This window comes from Triticum urartu, chromosome 6, assembly GCF_003073215.2.
Source record: "Triticum urartu cultivar G1812 chromosome 6, Tu2.1, whole genome shotgun sequence".
In the NCBI taxonomy this organism is placed as follows: domain Eukaryota; kingdom Viridiplantae; phylum Streptophyta; class Magnoliopsida; order Poales; family Poaceae; genus Triticum; species Triticum urartu.
The window spans coordinates 8,263,079-8,283,404 of NC_053027.1; the positions used below are offsets into that span (position 1 = coordinate 8,263,079).

At 43.2% G+C, this 20,326-nt stretch overlaps 1 long non-coding RNA gene across 1 annotated transcript; it reads left to right on the plus strand.

The window, feature by feature from the left end:
* The first annotated feature begins 3,722 nt into the window (after positions 1-3,722).
* On the plus strand, positions 3,723-4,690 carry LOC125514456. Its single transcript, XR_007286451.1, has 3 exons — positions 3,723-3,961; positions 4,141-4,207; positions 4,297-4,690. It is a non-coding gene; the product is annotated as an uncharacterized LOC125514456 (long non-coding RNA).
* The last annotated feature ends 15,636 nt before the right edge of the window (positions 4,691-20,326 follow it).

Genomic DNA, 20,326 nt, shown 5'->3' on the forward strand with positions numbered 1-20,326 from the left:
CGGACGAAGGCCGAGCGTTAGCTCCTGGTGCTCCAAGACGCGAAAGAAAACCAAGCCACTCCCGTCAACGCGAAGCTCCGCCGCGAGGTGCGACGCGGTGTGATCGGTGTTATGGTAGTTACACCTATTTGGTGTACTTTGGTAAGTATACACTGAGCTTGTGCATGGTGCGTTTAGCTTGGCCGTTCGGTTCAGTTAGTGCATGGTCCTGCTAGTTTGTGCACGCCGGTGCACTGTGCCCCGTTCATCAGTTTGTAGCTAGCAACGCACCGTTTGCACCTGGTTCAAACGGCTACCTAGTTAATATTACGTCGATGCATGCAAGCTCTTGCCAAACTGGTCCACAGTATTCTAATACTTCAAAAATACTCTGTTATGTTAAAACTGTGGTATTGTGTATTTGTTTGTCCACTTATTTTATTTCATATGTCGTCTGTATTGAAATAGTCAACACGTATTATGTTTGTGGACGGAGGGAGTAATTTATAAATTACAGCATTTCATCATTGTATTTAGATAGAACTACTCATCAACCCGTGCACCTGCACGGGCTAATGACTTTGAGTCAAAAACTTTGTATTTATGTACCCTGGAAAAAGAATAATCGGTCACAATATTGTTGACTGTTTCTATAAGTGCACTTATCAAAATCGCAGTCACTTTTTGTATTTATGTACACTGAGCTTTGAATGAACGTACATAAATACAAAATGATACCTAATTTGACTGTACACAATTTGAACGTACATAAATACAAAATGAGGAAATAATACCTAATTCATGGTAGTAATATGGAAAAAACCAAAAATAGTATAATTTTGGAAATTTATTGTAGAAAATGATACATTATTGAAAAATAGAATGGTAAAAATTTAGTAACATTTTGGTAAATTTGTACATTTCTATTGACTGTAAATTTAGTCCTAGTTAGTTTTATCAATTTGAGATAATAGAAATTTGGTTTTTGCTGTGTGGTAATTAAAAAAATATAGTTCTTCCCTCAAAGCAGTTCAGTCTATTACTCTTTACCCATTGGCATAAAATACTATATACTGTGTCAGTTTGCGTTCTTTAGTGAATATATAAATTCTTATTTATCGTTAAATTATCAGAAGTTTTGTTTCTTTATTAAAAGAATAAATAGCTGGTCACAAAATTTGAAATTATGTGCTATTTTAGTCTTCAACTTCCGCAAATGGATGTTACACATCTTTGTACCTAAAAATGCACACTATGACTTAATCTCTTTTTTATTTTGCAACTCGGTCGGCTCAGAAATAACATTTGCTTAGTGGACTGAGAAATAACAAATTTGAAATATTATACTGAAATGTGGGTGCGGTTTATCTATGCCATTTGAAAGACCCAGTAAAAAGGGGTTTCTATTGGTCATTATGAAAGTTAGAAAATATATATTGCATTATATATAGCTCGTAATCAAAATTAAGATATATGTACTTTTCAAATTGCGTACTTATAATTTTTATTAGGCATATTTTGCATTTATTGTCTCAATTTTTGTTCCGGATGAAAATCTTGAACACTTTTATGGAACGTCAGGGGCATGCAAGTGAGAAGAAGTTGGCGATCAAGGGAGGCAATGGAGAAAACAATCGACAAAACCATGCACTGTATTATTATACTCGTAAAGAGAGTAAAGATTGACATTTTCTGGAGAGTATATCATAAAAAACTTGTTTATTTGTAGTCCAAATTAACGTTATTTGTTGGGCAAAAAATATATATATCATGAATCACTTGTACGCAGTCATTCTGTACTATTACCGTTTCCTATGCACATATACGTGTGGATTACCTCGCTGGTAAATTAACATCAAGCCAGTTTCATTAATCTATATTGAGACGTGTTTTTTATAAGGGGACCTATTAGAGACTTGTTGTATAGGCTTTCTTTTTTTCTTTGTTGTAGGACGTAGCGTGTTTACTTTGGAAACTGCTAGTGCACACGTTTTTTTTACTGTAATCTAATAGGATTGTTATTTATGGACCATACATATTACATTTGATCATAGTCGTATATTTAATAATCCTATGGTAATTATTGATCTTACTCTAGAATTAGCGTGGAGCCTCGTATGGTGCCTCTAATTAGTAAATATAAGATATAAGATATATGATGATAACTAATATATTATTTATGCTCTACAATCGAAGGTTAGACTTCACATGGATGGGAAAAATATTTTTGGACGTAGTTGCTCACACACCAAAGATTTTCAAGATATGTGCTCGTTCAAATTTTTAGGTTCTGTCAACTTTTCTTATCTTGATAAGCTTAGAAATCATGTATTCTTAGTAACATGATTTTTTGGAACAAAATAAAAGGTCCCCGGCACAGGGCCCCTAATTTGTGGAGAGGGACCTGTTACCGACTTGTGTCTGCTTCCTTGTGTTTTCTTGCTCTAGGTGGCCGTTGTGCTTGGATATTTCCCTTTCCTTTTGTTGTAGTGGAACACTGGTTTCTGTTAACAGAAACAGAATAGATATCTTACAAACGCTTGCTGGGGGTGGGGTCCCAGCAAACGCCCACATAACCATAAGATTTGCATTCGACGGTGACACTTTTTTGCAAAAGAAGAAAAATCCACAATTTAAACAAATTGCCATGATAGTTTTGTAAAATGTTAACCGCAGCCTAACCAATACACATAAACTGCCATTGGGGGGTTTGCAAATACCATGTCCCCCGGCGAGCATTCGCTGGGGATTGGCTTTCTAACAGAAATCAGAGAGGAAACTCTCTTTTCAAAAAAAGAAAGAAAAGCTGCTGACTTGTGCCGTTCACATTACAACATGGCGCAAGCCCAACAACATCGATCTCTAGCACTAGCACATAAATGCTAATAGCAACAGCAGGCAAAGATAGAGTTCGTATGATCTTCCATTTCCTTGAAGTTAAAGACAGGAATAATCCGAAATGTCAAAAAGAATGGCACAATTAAAAGGAAGCAAAGAGATAACGAGGAGCTTTAATTATTCGTTTCCTGCGCTGCAGCTTTTGATGGATGAGCTGCCAACAGCGGCGCACATAATATTTTAGACGCTTTAAGCATCACTAAAAGTTGTAAGGGCATCTTCAACGGTGACCCGCAAATTCCCTCGGTTTTGTCCGAAATTCAGTCAAGACCAATGTCCAAACGCTGATGCGGGAGCCGGCCATCCAATCGTGCCTTCCGCCAAACAGCTTCCATTCACATACACACCTTCCGCCAAAAATACTTTTCATTCCATTGTGTGTTAGTAAAATAATCCATTAAGCTCACTAATATACACCTTCCGCCAAACACTTTCTGTTCACATGCACACCTTTCGCCAAAATACCTTCCGTTCAATTGTGGGTTACTAAAATAATCAATTAAGCTCACTAATGTACACCTTCCGCCAAACACTTGCATGATTAATAGTAGTCTCCGCCAAAGCAAAAAAAGATTAGCCGCAGCTATTCGCCATCCGGAGGAAGAGAGGACACGTGGTGACTTTTGGTTCATCATGTGGATTTCCGGACTCCCGCCAAGGTTCCCCACGTTTATCTCCAATTTACTGGAAAAACGTGGTCCAGACCGCTCAATGGACCGATACAGAACCGCGATAGATGACAAACTGCGTCTAGACAGCACGGTCCGGATGCTTGCGGGAGGTTTGAGGGTCCGCCTTGGAGATGCGCTAATCCACGGGCCACGGCAATATAGCATTCTACTTGATCTGTGGTTTGCAGCCGCTATTTATACTCTCCGAAGACCGTCCGGTTCACTTCTCCATGGTATACATAGTCATCTATATACCTTTTTTCTAAGAGGGCCATCTGAATTCGAGTTCAAAGTCCATTTTTTTAGATAGCTTACAACATATGACATGCAGTTGTGTTCAAAGTCAAGGCCACTGACCAACATGTTATGTTTCTTTTGAGAAACTAACATGTACTTGTACCCGAAAAGCTCTGGTAACCACCACTTATTTTATTTTATTTTATTTTTGAAATTAACCGCCACTTATATGTTACTATAATTCCACGCATGATAGATAAACGAATATATGTTTGCGTGTCTTCCTTGCACTACATTTTTTTCTCCTATTGTTTGCTCATGCTGTCATGCGTGAAACGGCAACGCGTACATGCAGGGTATTACGATCGATCTCCCGCGGCTCAACATAGGCCAAAACGGAAGACGGGCTTCCTCAAAGCATGGTAATAAAAAGGAGCCCCGTCATATTTCTTTGCTCTACATTAGTTCTGTACTAATCTAACGTGCTCTGTGTTTGCCCTGCAAACTACAGCCTTGCTGCTTTGTGTTGTTGCTGCCTCGTAGACGAGTGTTGCTGCGGCTCATGTCAGATTTGTCGCAAACACGCCAAGCCAGATGGTGACCGATGAACAGTCCGAGCTGAGATACATATGTAACGTAGTACATACTAGAAGAAAAGGCACGCCTTGGCACGCTGTTTACTGTAATGTAGCATCACGTGTACCTGACGAAACTGAATCCCATGAGGCTGAAGGTGTGTAGGAGTTGAAGACGTCGCAGTCTGGGACCCGCAAGTAAGCGACGATGTTGAGTATTATGATTATAGCGTAGGATCTTACTCTACCCTGTCTTGTACTTCAAGTTGGTCATTGTACCCCTATATATGCGCCCACGAGGCTCAAGCAATAAACAATCAATTCCACCAACATCCTTCTCTATTCCTTCTGACCGTCGTGGAAGATTTTCGGTCAGTTCAATTTATAAGATATTGATCAAAACAAAGATTCAGAGGGAGAATTGGTTAGAGAATGTTCAAGGCCAGTCTGGCACTAGCATTGAGGAACGAAACTGGACGAAGCTTTGAAACATTACAGTGCCATCTAAGATCAAGAATTTCTTGTGGAGGTTGGGGCAGAACTCGATGCCTACCTCAGATGTGTTGCATCACCGTCATATGGCAACATCTTTTGTTTGTGCAATATGTTCATCTGAAGACAATTGGAAGCACGCTCTATTTGAATGCATGTTGGCAAGAAGTGTGTGGTAGCTCGCTACAGAGGAGATGGTTGGACATATGTGTGCAAATCATGCTTTGAATGCAAGGTACTGGCTGTTCTTGCTGAACTCGACACTATCTCATGAGATTTTCACTGAGATGGTAGTGACCATGTGGGCGATCTGGAAAGTAAGGAGAAAAGCAATCCACGAGGATATATTTCAGAGTCCACTCTCAATGTTGGAAGACTAACGGCACTTGTGCAACGTGAGGACCGAGTCCTCCGCAGTTAGGCTCACGATCTCTCCTATCATGTAGCACACGATGTGCATGCCCTCGTATAGCTCGGGCAGTTATTCTCGGTACTCTGTATATGACCCCTTCGTGGGCAATGGAATGTGATCACGCAGTGTTTCCATAATCCAACTTGGCACCAGAGCAACCCTTCCTACGACCTACCCTCCATGGCCACCGACGACTCTTCCGGTGGCCTCACGAGCTCCTCCGCTCCGCCTCCCTCTCCGGCACTCCCCTCTTCCGGACTCCCAGCCCCCATAGCTACTGCTCCACCGGCGACTGCTCCTGCCCCCATAGCTACTGCTCCACCAGCCACTGCTCCTGCTGCCATGTCCGTGTTTCCCTTCGTGCTGCCGGCCGCCCACTCTGACGTCGCATCTTCCTCTTCCCCGCCGTCCCCTCCATCCACAGCCTCAACAACATCGGCAACTTCATCACCTTCAAGCTCAACGTCCAGTCCGGTAACTAAAATACTAATTGGATGCTCCGACCAAGCCTTCACGTTAATCCTTATAAAACATCATAAATTATCCGTTAGATATGCAAATTGCACATCTACAACCATTGAATGAAGTGCCTCGAGGAGTCCTTGCCATCACTACTAGAAAAAAGGCTGTTAGTGGCGCACCTATTTTGGCTATTAATGGCGCACGCCTGGTGTGTCACTGTTAATCTACATAACAGTGCCGCACCACCTGCTACGCCATTACTATCCGAGACACTAATGGCGCAGCTAAAGTGCGCCATTACTAAGCCCAGAAGTGCGCCACTGCTGTTACTCCAAAGGACCATGCGTACCTTATGCTCTGGGTTACTAATGGCGCACTTTTAAATAATGCGCCACTGGTGTTTTTATTTCTGTGCGCCACTAAAGTGCAATATCACTACTAGGGAAAACCCTAGTAGCAGTGCAGGTTTTAGACCTATCAGTAGCGCGGGGTTATGCGCTACTGATAAGGCGCTACAGCTAACGAATAGCAGTAGCGTGCCTCCACCCACGCTACTGCTAAATCGACTTGGTAGTAACGAGTTCCAGGAGGAGTGCTACTGGTAATTAGTAGTAGCCCTTCTCCCTGCCCGCGCTGCTACTATTATTTCGTATTTTATTTCTTTTTTATTTCATGTTGTATTCATACACCTTTACACAAGTTTTCATACAACTGGAATTTAGAAATTGTTTTTACATCATAATGAGTTACTACATCACAGGGTGAAAGAACCGTGTAGACTAGTTTCAAGTGGATGGACATCCACTTGAAACTAATCCCCGGTTCTTTCACCCAATGATATAATAAATATCATCATCATCATATCATTAACAACTTATCATCATAATACATCATTGTCATATAACACCTCCTCAAGATCATCATTTTCATCAATGAGACATCACATAGCAAATTGGTCACTAGTCGTAATCACAAGTACTCCTCACATCATCAACTCTAACACATTGTATCACATAATAAACATATTATACCTCATATGACCTACTACATTCTCTTAGGACCTACTATATTCTCTAAGATAAAATAGCAAAAAACAAGATAGCCCCTGACTCTCGATTATGGAGAATGGAGATTATCCTGTCTCCAATTCTTGCCTTTCGCTTAATGTTACTTCCAAGAACCTCCTTGCAAATGTCCAAACATTTTTTCCATTCTTTGATTAGCATGTGTTCATCGCTTTTAGAAATCCGATATGCACAGGTGAGCTCCTTAGATTCACCTGGCTGTATGTTCATAACTGCAAGGCGACCATTCTGATACATCAGATGAGGCACACAATCCATCGGGATTTTCTGTTGAAAAACATAGTAATAACTTCGTAGTTAGCAATGATGTACTAGTTTTAGAAGTATGCAAAAGATGCATGGATGTCGTAATAGTAAAAAATCTTACCAGGGTATCTCCATTGAAGTTATCGTGGTTCAACGCGTGCACTAGTGGCACGTATTCACCATAATTTGGAGGAGTTCGATAATAGGTATTGTAATTCTCAAAAAAAGTACAATAAGCAATCAGATGACTTTTCTCCTTATAAGTTAATTCGGAGCCATCAGTGTAGTGGGTTTTGTCTACCATCTTCTGCACATGCTTTGAAGATTCAAAATAAGCTGTCAATGGAAATAAGCTGTCAACTATTTTAAATTAAACAATATAAATTAGTTAATAACTATGTTTGAGAAACTCACATTGCGGTAGAATCGGAAGCGTATCAACAAGGACCCAAATGTCCATATTGTCTTGCTCGATGTCAGGATTACCAAGATCCATGGTGACAATCATACCCTCATAAAAACCATACATTTTGCAAAGTGCTTCCCAATTTTGGCAACCAAAATGGATTACGCTCTGAGAATTGTACAGATTTACTTCAAAATCGATATCATGATGGGTTATTAGGTGTATTTTCTTTGTTTCATAATTTTCATGGTCTTCAAAACCCATCCTCTCCAAGACATAGCGTCTTGCATGGCATGGGATAAGCTAGTCGAATTGTAAAAGATAAAAATTAGACGTTGAAATAGTTGAAGTCATGCTTAATTACGAAAAAAACACTTGTCGTTGTTGCGTACCGTTTCAACACCGAAGGTCTCCTCGAGCTTAATGCTGAAGCGCCGATCTTCATCCAGCTCAACGAACCTGTCGCACATACCTCGATCATCGTGGCACCAGCTGCACTCCCCCGGGAGACTGTCGTCGTCCGAGTACGACATTTCCTACGTTCATAATTCAAAGATTAAACTTGTACATATTCTAGCACAAGTCATGCCAGAATTCACGGAAAAATCCGGCATGACCTTTGCTAAAAAAGGACATATCGAGCGCCTGAAATTTGCCAAAACGGAAATTAATCAACACTCCGGCAAAACATAGGCCACTCGGAGGTGTAACCAAAACATGAAATAATTGCTTAAACTAAAAAATAACAACAAATATGGCATGTTCAACTAGTTCTATTAATTCAACTAGTTCTATTAATTCAACTAGTTCTTACTAAATATAAACTTAGTATAAAAAGAAAAAAAACTAGTTCTTTCTAAAAATGAAGTAGTCCAACTAGTTATTAATTTACTTACTATACTAGTTCAACTAAAACTTAACTAGTTCAACTAAAACTAAACTAGTTCTATTAATTCAACTCGTTCTTACTAAATATAAACTTACTATAAATAGAAAGAAACTAGCACATCTACTACTACTAATTAACATCTAACTACTACATCTACTACTAATTAACATCTACTACTGCTAATTATACAACTAGTTTACCATCACTACTAGTAATTAATATCCACTACTTCTAAAAATCATTATCTATGAACCCTAAATTAACATCTACTACTACTAAAATCATCTACTAACTAAGCAAAGAGAGAGGGGGTGGGGGAGGGGTCGGGGGCTTACAGAGGGAGAGACGGTGGCGGGGAGGTGCTTGGCGATGGAGGGGCGGCGAGGGCGGGCTCGGGATCGGGAGGCGGCGGTCCTGGGCGGCGGGCTCGGTCGAGGGCGGCGGGCTCGATCGAGGGCGGTGGCGGTGAGGTCGAGGGCGGCGACAGTGTGGTCGAGAGCGGCGGCGGTGAGGTTGAGGGCGGGCGGCGGCGGCGGCGGTGAGGGCAGGCGCGCTCGGGCTCGGGCGGCGGCGACAGGAGTAGGGGAACAGGCCGGGGGGGAGGAGGACTTAGTGAAATTTTGATTCGGGGGGGGGGGGGTTGGTTAACTCGAACTAGTAGTAGCGCTCATATGGAAAACGCGCTATAGCTAACTTATCTATAGCGCGTTTTAGGGAAAACCGCTACTGCTAATGGAAGCAGTTATTTCTTTTGTTTATCCCAATATCAGTAATGCTTTGTCCTAAAAAAACGCTATAAGTCTAAGCAATGTAAAAACATCAAAAATATACATTGGTCATCATTGATCTTTTTGTGTATAATCTAAATAGTCAACATGAATCCTCACTGTACCTGTATAGGTCAGGCGAGGATTCATATTGCAACCACAAATCATACACATATAGTTCAATGAAGACCAAGTGCTCGAGATAGGTTGAGAAACAACATATTTAAGGTGGTAAACACCTTGTTCGCTTAGCAGTATGGGACTAAACTTAATTAATTGCGGTGATACTTAGCAGTAGCGAGTTTTGAGGAAAACCGCTGCTACTAAGTTCTTTAGCAGTAGCGCGTCCACGGAAAGGGCGCTACTACGATATCTAGCCTGGAGGCAACACCGTGGCAATTATAGTAGTAGCGCTCTTTTCTGAAGCTCGCTATTGCTAATTAGCAGTAGCGCCTGTTTTTAGACCGCGCTGCTGCTAAGATTCTGTGTATAAGGTTTTCCCTAGTAGTGTATGCACTGGTAGAAAAAGGGCCTATAGTCCCGGTTCGTAAGGGCCTTTAGTCCCGGTTCAGGAACCGGGACTAAAGTGTCGGTACTAATACCTCCCCCCTTTAGTCCCGGTTCAATCCAGAACCGGGACTAAAGGCCCTCCACGTGGGCAGTGCGCAGAGCCCAGCCAGGAGACCCTTTGGTCCCGGTTGGTGGCACCAACCGGGACCAATAGGCATCCACGCGTCAGCACTTCTGTGGCTGGGGTTTTTGTTTTTTTTGAAATGGGGGGGGGGGGGTTGGGGTTTTTGGGGGGTTAATGTAGGTGTTTCATATATTGTGTTAGCTAGTTATAATTAATAGAGAGAACTGTCCTCTGTTATGTCTGTGCTTGGTCGACGCTACATACTATACATACGTATATAGAGAGGACTAGACACGCTAGCTAGCTAGTAAGCAAACGAAGGAAACAGAAGATCGTCATGAACATATATGCATATATACAGAGAGAAGTGATATCGACCACCTCTCCTTCTCCGAGAGATTGGTCGAACAACAAGTTCTCGTATATCTATCTGACACTACCGGCTACATATATACAATAATTATCTCTTACAAATATAATCATACGGACTCAGGGTTCGCATAGAATTCTCCGTCTTCAGGGATCACGTGGTCAAGAAAGAATGCCGCCAATTCCTCTTGAATTCCTCGCATGCGAGCTGGTGCTAGGAGTTCATCCCGCTTCCGAAACATCTAATTTAAAGAAGGGGGTCAATACATATATATATATATGAATGAATGAAACTCAACACAAATGATGGTAATAAAATAAAATTGTGAATGTTGTTATTTACGTACTGCATATTGTTCGTCAGTGTAGCCCCGCTCACAGGTCGTGTGGCGGATGGACTCGCAAACATAGTAACCACAGAAATCATTCCCTTGTTGCTGCCACAACCACTTTACAAGAAATAGAGGTTAATCAAACTGATAAGCAAGAATGCCAAATGGTATTGATGAAACTAGCGCTTGAATGACTAGTAGATGCGCTTAAAATGCTACTATAGCTAGTACTTACTTTCAGGTGTCTAAATTGCAGCTCCTTCGGCAGTCCCGGAGCTTTTCTGGTGAATTTTCTCCAAACCCTGCCGGACAAAGAAAACAATTACTTGATATATCAGGAAATGAACAAAGTTGCTGATATGGTGGATAATGATCGATTTAATTTACTTCTCGAGTATTTGAGTCATGTCTGCATAGTCCTTGGGATCTTTTCGTCTTGAGTCTAAGACGGTTACTAGTCCCTGCTCAAGCTTAATATGTAGGAGAATATAGTGGAAACTGCACACGCATGCATAACTCATCAATTACATTACTATAACCTTGACTAATATATAAGGGAAACCGAATACGCACAAGACAGTAACACTCACTTGAAGTTGTAAGGAAAGAGTATTATATCTTTGTTTTGATTTATTATCAACGATTCAAGCATGCTGGCCTCGGTTTCTGCGGCATGAAATTTAACCTGAGTTGCATCTATGAGATATGTGTTAATGAACCCAATATCACCGACTTGTCTTTTCTTCAATTCGATGATCTTCAATCTGCATAATATAGTGAGGATGATTATAAATACATGCAATGAAAGAGCTAAGCTATATAGAGAAACTTAATGACAGAAGTAGTAGTACTTACAGACAGTAGCAGGTGACAGTTGCTTTATCGAGGGCCAATTGATTGAAGAACTGATAGAACTCCTCAAATGGAACAGGTAACAGATCAATTCCAACGAGGTCATGCTCCGGTTTAACTCTCGCATACAAAGTACTCCTCCCCCCAGAGTCTTTGCAGATTTTCAAGTACCAATCATGCAATCTTCGCATCATCGTTGATAGAGATCTTTCATCTTTGACGAGAGGCTTCCCGTACTCGTATCTTTGTATCTGCACGTCCATGGGTTCATAATGTACTTCGTCGGGCAGGTAATCTGCAAGATTGCTATAACCGGGCACCATCCTCAGATCATTATCGACGTTGTGGCTAGGCACCTTGAGCGGGGGGCACGATTGCTTCGCTTGTTCGCCGAGCTGGGCAATTTGTTTCCCAGCTCGTCGTTGTTTCAGCCTTTGATCACTGACAGTACTTCCCGACCGCTCCGCTTCGGCAAATTCCTTTCCAATAATGCGGTCATAGTTTCCTTTCGGCGAATCAGACTTCGGTGGTTTTGCCAGGGCAGCCAGAGTGCGCTTCACTTTCACCCGATCTACCTTCTCCTCCGGAGGTGGATGTTTCTTTGCTTTCACCCCTTCAAAGAATTTCTTCACTTCTTCTCGCGCGATCTCGGCGTTCTCCTCCTGGGTCCTCTCGTATGGTAACTTCTCTGGAGTCTTCAGAGAAGGACCGAATCTGTATGTCCTCCCGCCTCTGGTTGTACTGCTAGACGCCGACCGAGCAGACGTAGCGGTTGTCTTCTTTACTTGCTTAAGCGGCGGAGGAGAAGGACTACGACGCGCCGGAGCAGCTGGAGCGGCGGCAGGTCTCTTCCGCCCTTGCTGACGAGGCGGAGAAGGAGGAGGCTGGCTGCTCGGGCGCGTCGGCGCAGGCGGAGAAGGAGGCGGAGTGCCGCCACGCGCCGGAGAAGGAGCCGGCCGAGGGCCCTGATCATCACTCGCCGGAGGAGGAGGAGGCGGTGGAGGCGGAGTGCCCTGACTCGTCGGAGGAGGAGGAGGAGGCGGCATCTAGTTCGGAAGGTTGATGAGCTCCTTCCGCCATAGGCATGGAGTCTTCAGAGCAGACCCCAGCCGAGTCTCCCCTTCACCGGTAGGGTGGTCAAGCTGGAGTTCCTCAAATCCCTCAGTTATCTCATCCACCATCACCCTAGCATATCCTTCTGGAATCGGCCGGCAGTGAAAAGTTGCGCCGGGTTCAGTAGGAAAAACAGAGCCAACAGCCGCCTTGACCTTCAAATTCATCCATTGCGTCATAAGGTGGCAATTTTGAGACTCCGTGATAGCATCCACGGGATAGCTGGCAGGAGCCGTCAAGGCATGCTCCGGCTGAAGCAGCTCGGTGGAAGCCACGCTGCTTCTGCGCTGAGATGGCGGGGTAGCTTCGGGGGAGGCTTCGGCAGTACGTTTGCTGCGATTTGCTTCTCGTTCCTCTATCGCGTCCACCCTTGCTTTCAGCGCCTGCATTTGGGTCTGCTGCACTTTTTTCCTCCTCTCATGGGATTTGTAACCGCCTGCGTCCGGAAACCCAACCTTCCACGGAACGGAGCCTAGCGTGCCTCGTGTCCGTCCAGGGTGCTCAGGATTCCCGAGGGCCATTGTGAGCTCGTTGTTCTCTCTGTCTGGAAAGAACGTCCCTTCATGCGCTGCTTCGATATACTGCTTAAGCTTACTGACTGGTATGTCCATTTGATCGTTCGTCCAAATGCACTTCCCTGTTTCAGGGTCCAGGGTTCCGCCAGCCCCGAAGAACCAAGTCCGGCAACGGTCTGGCCAGTTATTTGTCTCTGGTTCGATCCCTTTATGAACCAGATCATTCTCACTCTTGGACCACTTAGGCCGGGCTACGAGGTAGCCACCTGACCCCGTGCGATGGTGAAGCTTCTTCTTCGCAGCATTTTGCTTGTTTGTCGCCGACATCTTCTTACTCTTTTCTGATGTCTTGTGGGCCACAAATGCGGGCCAGTGATCTCTGATCTTCTCATATCTGCCCTTGAATTCTGGTGTCTCGTTATTTTCGACAAACTTATTCAGCTCTTTCTTCCACCTCCTGAATAGTTCTGCCATCCTCTTCAGAGCAAAAGACTTGATTAATTTCTCTTTAACTGGGTTCTTTGGATTATCCTCAGGCGGTAGGGTGAAATTTGACTTCAGCTCAGTCCAAAGATCATTTTTCTGCATATCATTGACATAAGACACCTCAGGGTCTTCTGTAGCTGGCTTAAACCATTGCTGGATGCTTATCGGGATCTTGTCCCTAACCAGAACCCCACACTGAGCAACAAATGCGCTCTTTGTCCGGAGGGGTTCAATAGGTTGGCCGTCGGGCGCAATTGCTATGATCTCAAACTTTTCATCCGCGCTCAACTTTTTCTTCGGGCCTCGTCTCTTTGCCGAAGTTGTGCTCGATTCGGAGGGCTAGAAAGAAGAACAAAGACTTAATTAATATGTGTACATACCAAAACAATGAATGCATCAATCAGCTAGTCAGCATAGGCTTAACTAATATATATACCTGGCCAGACTCGGTTCGGTCACCGGAGCCGTCATCACGGTCTCCTTCTTGCACCGGCATTGGGTCACCGGAGCCGTCCTCATGTTCTTCTTCTTGCACCGGCGTTAGGTCACCGTAGCCAGCTTGTTCACCCTCTCCTTCCAGACCATCGGTTTCGTTGAGAAACAACGAGATGGCATCACTTCCTTCTGCGATTATGTCCCTCAACAACGCTTCTTTTGTTGCTTCGTCTAGGGCGGTGTCCATAGTTTCTACAAATATTTACAACATGGCAATTATTATTCAAACATGACAGATGGATATATTAGTGCCAAACGTAGAACTAGCTACCTAATCATAGTAAGCTATCGGGAGGGGGTATATATCGACAACGACGACACTACATCATGTTCGAGAGGATCGCCGAGGGGTCGGGAGGTTGCCTAGTGTCAAAGGATTCAACAAAACCATGTCTTCATCATTAGGCGAAAGTAACATGTGCATGATGGTACGAAGCTCTTCAAAGTTGTTCTGGAACGGAGTCCCAGATAGGATAATTCGCTTTTTGGTACAAAGTTCAGCAAGAGCCTTCCGAATATCGCTATTTGGAAGGCCTTTGCTGAATTCGTACCAAAAAGCGGATTATTCTATCCGGGACTCCATTCCAGAATAACTTTGCAGAACTTCGTACCAACATGCCCTGGTTACTTCCGGCTAATGATGAAGGCATGGATTTCTTCAATACTTTGACACTAGGAAACCTCTCTCTACTTCCGGCTAATAAGAAGAAGAAGAAGAAGAAGAAGAAGAAGAAAAGAAGAAAAAAAAAGAGGAGAAGAAGAAAGGAATAGTGGAGAAGAAAGAGAAAATAGAATATTCTATTTTCTCTTCTTCTCCACTATTCCTTTCTTCTTCTCCTCTTCTTTTTCTTCTTTTTTCTTCTTCTTATTTATTTCTCCTCTTCTTTTCGGTAGAGGAAACCCTAAATAGCTAGCAAGTATCGTGGGTGTGAGATACATGTGGCCTTCGGTGTCGGACACTTGTGGGATGTGGGTGTAGTGTCCGACACTGACGGTACATGTATCTCACACCGACGATACTTTCTATTTAGGGTTTCTCCTCTACCGCTCCTCGACCTCTCGACGACCCTCGTTCCCGATAAAATAAAGAGGAAGAAGAAGAAGAAAAAAGAATAGAAGAAAGAATAGAGGAGAAGACTTTCTCTTCTTCCTCTCCTCTTCTTCTCCCTCTTCTTCCCCTTCTTCCTCGCCTCTCTCATGAATGTCCGGAATTCTCGACCCCCCCCCACGTGTCGAAGAAAAAAAAAGAAAAAAAAGAGGAGAAGAAGAAAGGAATAGAGGAGAAAAGAGAAAATAGAATATATATTCTATTTTTCTCTTCTTCTCCTCTATTCATTTCTTCTTCTCCTCTTCTTTTTCTTCTTTTTTCTTCTTCTTATTTATTTCTCCTCTTCTTCCTCTCCCCTCTTCTTCTCCTTTCTTCCTCTTCTTATTTCCTTTTTCCTCTCATTCTTTTTCTTCTTCTTCCTTCTTAAAAATACAAGAAGTAGTATTGCCTAATTCATTGTTCATATGAATATACAAACATTTTCATATTTACAATAATTAATATCACCAAAAAAATCTATGAACAGAAAAAAAAATCCTATTTTTTCTAAAAAACAATCTTATAGCCACATATACATTATAGCCACATACACATATTTTTTCTATGAACAGAAAAACAATCCTATTTTAGCCACCAAAAAAATATCACCAAAAACAATCCTATTTTAGCCACCAATCCTATTTACAATAATTAATATCACCAAAAAAAATCCTATGAACAGAAAAACAATCCTATTTTTTCTAAAAAACAATAATTAATACAAACATTTGCCTAATTCATTGTTCACATACACATATACATTATAGCCACATACACATATACATCACATATGAACAAAAAAATTAAAGTAATAAAAATAAAAAAACAGAGACGGGCGGCGGCTCACAGCGCGGGGGCAGGCGAGGGCGCCGGCGCGCGGGGGCGGGACGGGGCTGGGGCTGGGCGACGGCGAGCACGGGGCGGCGACGGCGAGCCCGTAGTAGGGTAGCTCGAGGCGACGGCGGGGGCGGCGAGGGCGCCGGCGCGCGGGGGCGGGACGGGGCAGGGGCAGGGCGACGGCGAGCACGGGGCAGGGCGCGGGGCGACGGCGAGCACGGGCAGCCTGACGGCGTCGTCGGGGCGAGCTCGGGAAGCCTGGCAGCGTCGTCGGGGCGGGGAACTGGCGATGAAATCTGAAAAAACGCTAAGTCTTTGCTTATATAAAAAAGGCATTGGTCCCGGTTCATGGCACCAACCGGGACCAATGCCACCCTTTAGTCCCGGTTGCAGCCACGAACCGGGACCAATGGCCCCTTTTCAGCAGCCCAAAGGGCGGGAAGCGAAGCCCATTGGTCCCGGTTGGTGGCACCAACCGGGACTAAAGGGGGGCAATGGTCACGGCTGGTGCCACCAACCGGGACCAATGCCCCCTTTAGTCCCGGTTGGTGCCACCAACCGGGACCAATGCCCTTGTGCTGCCCGCGCCCATAAGTTTAGTCCCACATCGCTAGTTGACAGCGGCCGGCACTGGTTTATAAGCTCTGCTGCCTCCACCCTCTCGAACTCCTCTGAATAGCAGGTCTATGGGCCTAATTTGACACTGCTTTGCCTGTGGGCCTATTGGGCCTTCTGCGGGCCTGAATCCTGGCCCATGTAGGGTTTCTAGTCGTATTCAGGCCGTGGAGGCCCAGTAGGTGGCATTTTTTTTGGTTTTTTCTTTTTTATTTCTATATTTTTTTGGTTTTTTATTTTTTTATTTCTACTTAAAACTAAATACTTATAGTTTTTTAGTGATTTCTTTTTGCTTTTAGGTCACAAAAATTATAAATTTTCTGTTAGTGCCATTAGTTTTAAATTTTAAATAGTTTAAATTTGAATTTTTAAAAATTTGTGTGAATCACTAGTTTATGAATAACTTTACTATAAAATTAGAATTTTTTTTCTATTTATTTTTTATTTCTACTTAAAACTAAATACTTACAGTTTTTTAGTGATTTCTTTTTGCTTTTAGGTCACAAAAATTATAAACTTTCTGTTAGTGCCATTAGTTTTAAATTTTAAATAGTTTAAATTTGAATTTTTAAAAATTTGTGTGAATCACTAGTTTATGAATAACTTTACTATAAAATTAGAATTTTTTTCTTCTTTGCTATTTATTTTTATGAATCACTAGTTTGTGAATCACTAGTTTATTTCTATTTAAAATTAGAATAACTTTACTATTGATTTTAGGTCACACAAATTATATTCTTTTTGCTATTGAAGAATATTATAGTTTTATTTTAGTTGATCATAACATAATATTTTAATTGATTGTTTTTATTTTCATAAAAGTTTTGTAGTTCATTCTGTTTGCTATTAATTCATTCTTTGAGCTAAATGACTCTGAAATTGGAAAGCATTTCAAAATGAACTCTGAAAAGGTTGAAAGTTGGCATGGTATCATCATTTCACCCACATAGCATGTTCCAAAAAGTAGAGAGGGTTACGACAAAAACTTGATGCACTTCGTGTACAAAATGGACAATCACTTTTGAAGTATCAAAGTTTCGAACCATAAGACATGAAAGCATTTCAAATGAACTCTGAAAAAGTTGAAAGTTGGGATGGTATCATAATTTCACCCACATAGCATTTCTTATTGCGGGAGAAAGTCTTCACTTTTTCTTCGCTTGTCTCATTTGCTTATTGCGCCGTAACCATGGATAATCTTCATTGTTTATCAGGATGCTTGGATCAGCCTTGACATTGAAGGGAGGAATTTCATGAAACTTTTCATAATCTTCAGACATGTCTGTCTTGCCGTCCACTCCCAGGATGTCCCTTTTTCCTGAAAGAACTATGTGGCGCTTTGGCTCATCGTATGATGTATTCGCTTCCTTATCTTTTCTTTTTCTCGGTTTGGTAGACATGTCCTTCACATAGATAACCTGTGCCACATCATTGGCTAGGACGAACGGTTCGTCAGTGTACCCAAGATTTTTCAGATCCACTGTTGTCATTCCGTACTGTGGGTCTACCTGTACCCCGCCGCCTAACAGATTGACCCATTTGCACTTAAACAAAGGGACCTTAAAATCAGGTCCGTAGTCAAGTTCCCATATGTCCACTATGTAACCATAATATGTGCCCTTTCCGCTCTCGGTTGCTGCATCAAAGCGGACACCGCTGTTTTGGTTGGTGCTCTTTTGATCTTGGGCGATCGTGTAAAATGTATTCCCATTTATCTCGTATCCTTTGTAAGTCAATACAGTCAAAGATGGTCCCCTGGACAACAAGTACAACTCATCACAAACAGTGTTGTCACCTCTGAGACGTGTTTCCAACCAACTGCTGAAAGTCCTGATGTGTTCACATGTAATCCAGTCGTCGCACTTCTCCGGGTGTTTGGAGCGCAGACTGTTCTTGTGTTCATCGACATACGGGGTCACCAAGGTAGAGTTCTGTAGAACTGTGTAGTGTGCTTGAGACCAAGAATATCCGTCCCTGCATATTATTGAGTCTCTTCCCAGAGTGCCTTTTCCAGTCAGTCTCCCCTCATACCGCGATTTAGGGAGACCTATCTTGTTAAGGCCAGGAATGAAGTCAACACAAAACCCGATAACATCCTCTGTTTGATGGCCCATGGAGATGCTTCCTTCTGGCCTAGTGCGGTTACGGACATATTTCTTTAGGCCTCCCATGAACCTCTCAAAAGGGAACATATTGTGTAGAAATACGGGCCCCAGGATGACAATCTCGTCGACTAGATGAACTAGGACGTGCGTCATGATATTGAAGAAGGATGGTGGGAACACCAGCTCGAAACTGACAAGACATTGCGCCACATCACTCCTTAGCCTTGGTACGATTTCTGGATCGATCACCTTCTGAGAGATTGCATTGAGGAATGCACATAGCTTCACAATGGCTAATCGAACGTTTTCCGGTAGAAGCCCCCTCAATGCAACCAGAAGCAGTTGTGTCATAATCACGTGGCAGTCATGAGACTTTAGGTTCTGAAACTTTTTCTCTGGCATATTTATTATTCCCTTTATATTCGACGAGAAGCCAGTCGTGACCTTCATACTGAGCAGGCATTCAAAGAAGATTTCTTTCTCTTCTTTCGTAAGAGCGTAGCTGGCAGGACCTTTATACTGCTTCGGAGGCATGCCGCCTTTTTCGTGCAAACGTTGCAGGTCCTCTCGTGCCTCGGGTGTATCTTTTGTCTTCCCATACACGCCCAAGAAGCCTAGCAGGTTCACGCAAAGGTTCTTCGTCACGTGCATCACGTCGATTGAGGAGCGGACCTCTAGGTCTTTCCAGTAGGGTAGGTCCCAAAATATAGATTTCTTCTTCCACATGGGTGCGTGTCCCTCAGCGTCATTCGGAACAGCTAGTCCACCGGGACCCTTTCCAAAGATTACGTAGTGTAAATCATTGACCATAGCAAGCACGTGAACACCGGTGCGCATGGCGGGCTTCTTCCGGTGATCTGCCTCGCCTTTGAAATGCTTGCCTTTCTTTCGACATTGATGGTTGGTCGGAAGAAATCGACGATGGCCCAGGTACACATTCTTCCTGCATTTGTCCAGGTATATACTTTCAGTGTCATCTAAACAGTGCGTGCATGCGTGGTATCTTTTGTTTGTCTGTCCTGAAAGGTTACTGAGAGCGGGCCAATCGTTGATGGTCACGAACAGCAACGCCTTAAGGTTAAATTCCTCATGTCTATGCTCATCCCACGTACGTACACCGTTTCCATTCCACAGCTGTAAAAGTTCTTCAACTAATGGCCTTAGGTACACATCAATTTCGTTGCCGGGTTGCTTAGGGCCTTGGATGAGAACTGGCATCATAATGAACTTCCGCTTCATGCACATCCAAGGAGGAAGGTTATACATACATAGAGTCACGGGCCAGGTGCTGTGATTGCTGCTCTGCTCCCCGAAAGGATTAATGCCATCCGCGCTTAAAGCAAACGATACATTCCTTGGGTCCTTTGCAAACTCATCCCAGTACTTTCTCTCGATTTTTCTCCACTGCGACCCGTCAGCGGGTGCTCTCAACTTCCCATCTTTCTTTCGGTTCTCACTGTGACATCGCATCAACTTGGCATGCTCTTCGTTTCTGAACAGACGTTTCAACCGTGGTATTATAGGAGCATACCACATCACCTTCGCAGGAACCCTCTTCCTAAGGGGTTCGCCGTCAACATCACCAGGGTCATCTCGTCTGATCTTATACCGCAACGCACCGCATACCGGGCATGCGTTCAGATCCTTGTATGCCCCGCGGTAGAGGATGCAGTCATTAGGGCATGCATGTATCTTCTCCACCTCCAATCCTAGAGGGCATACGACCTTCTTTGCTGCGTATGTACTGTCGGGCAATTCTTTATCGTT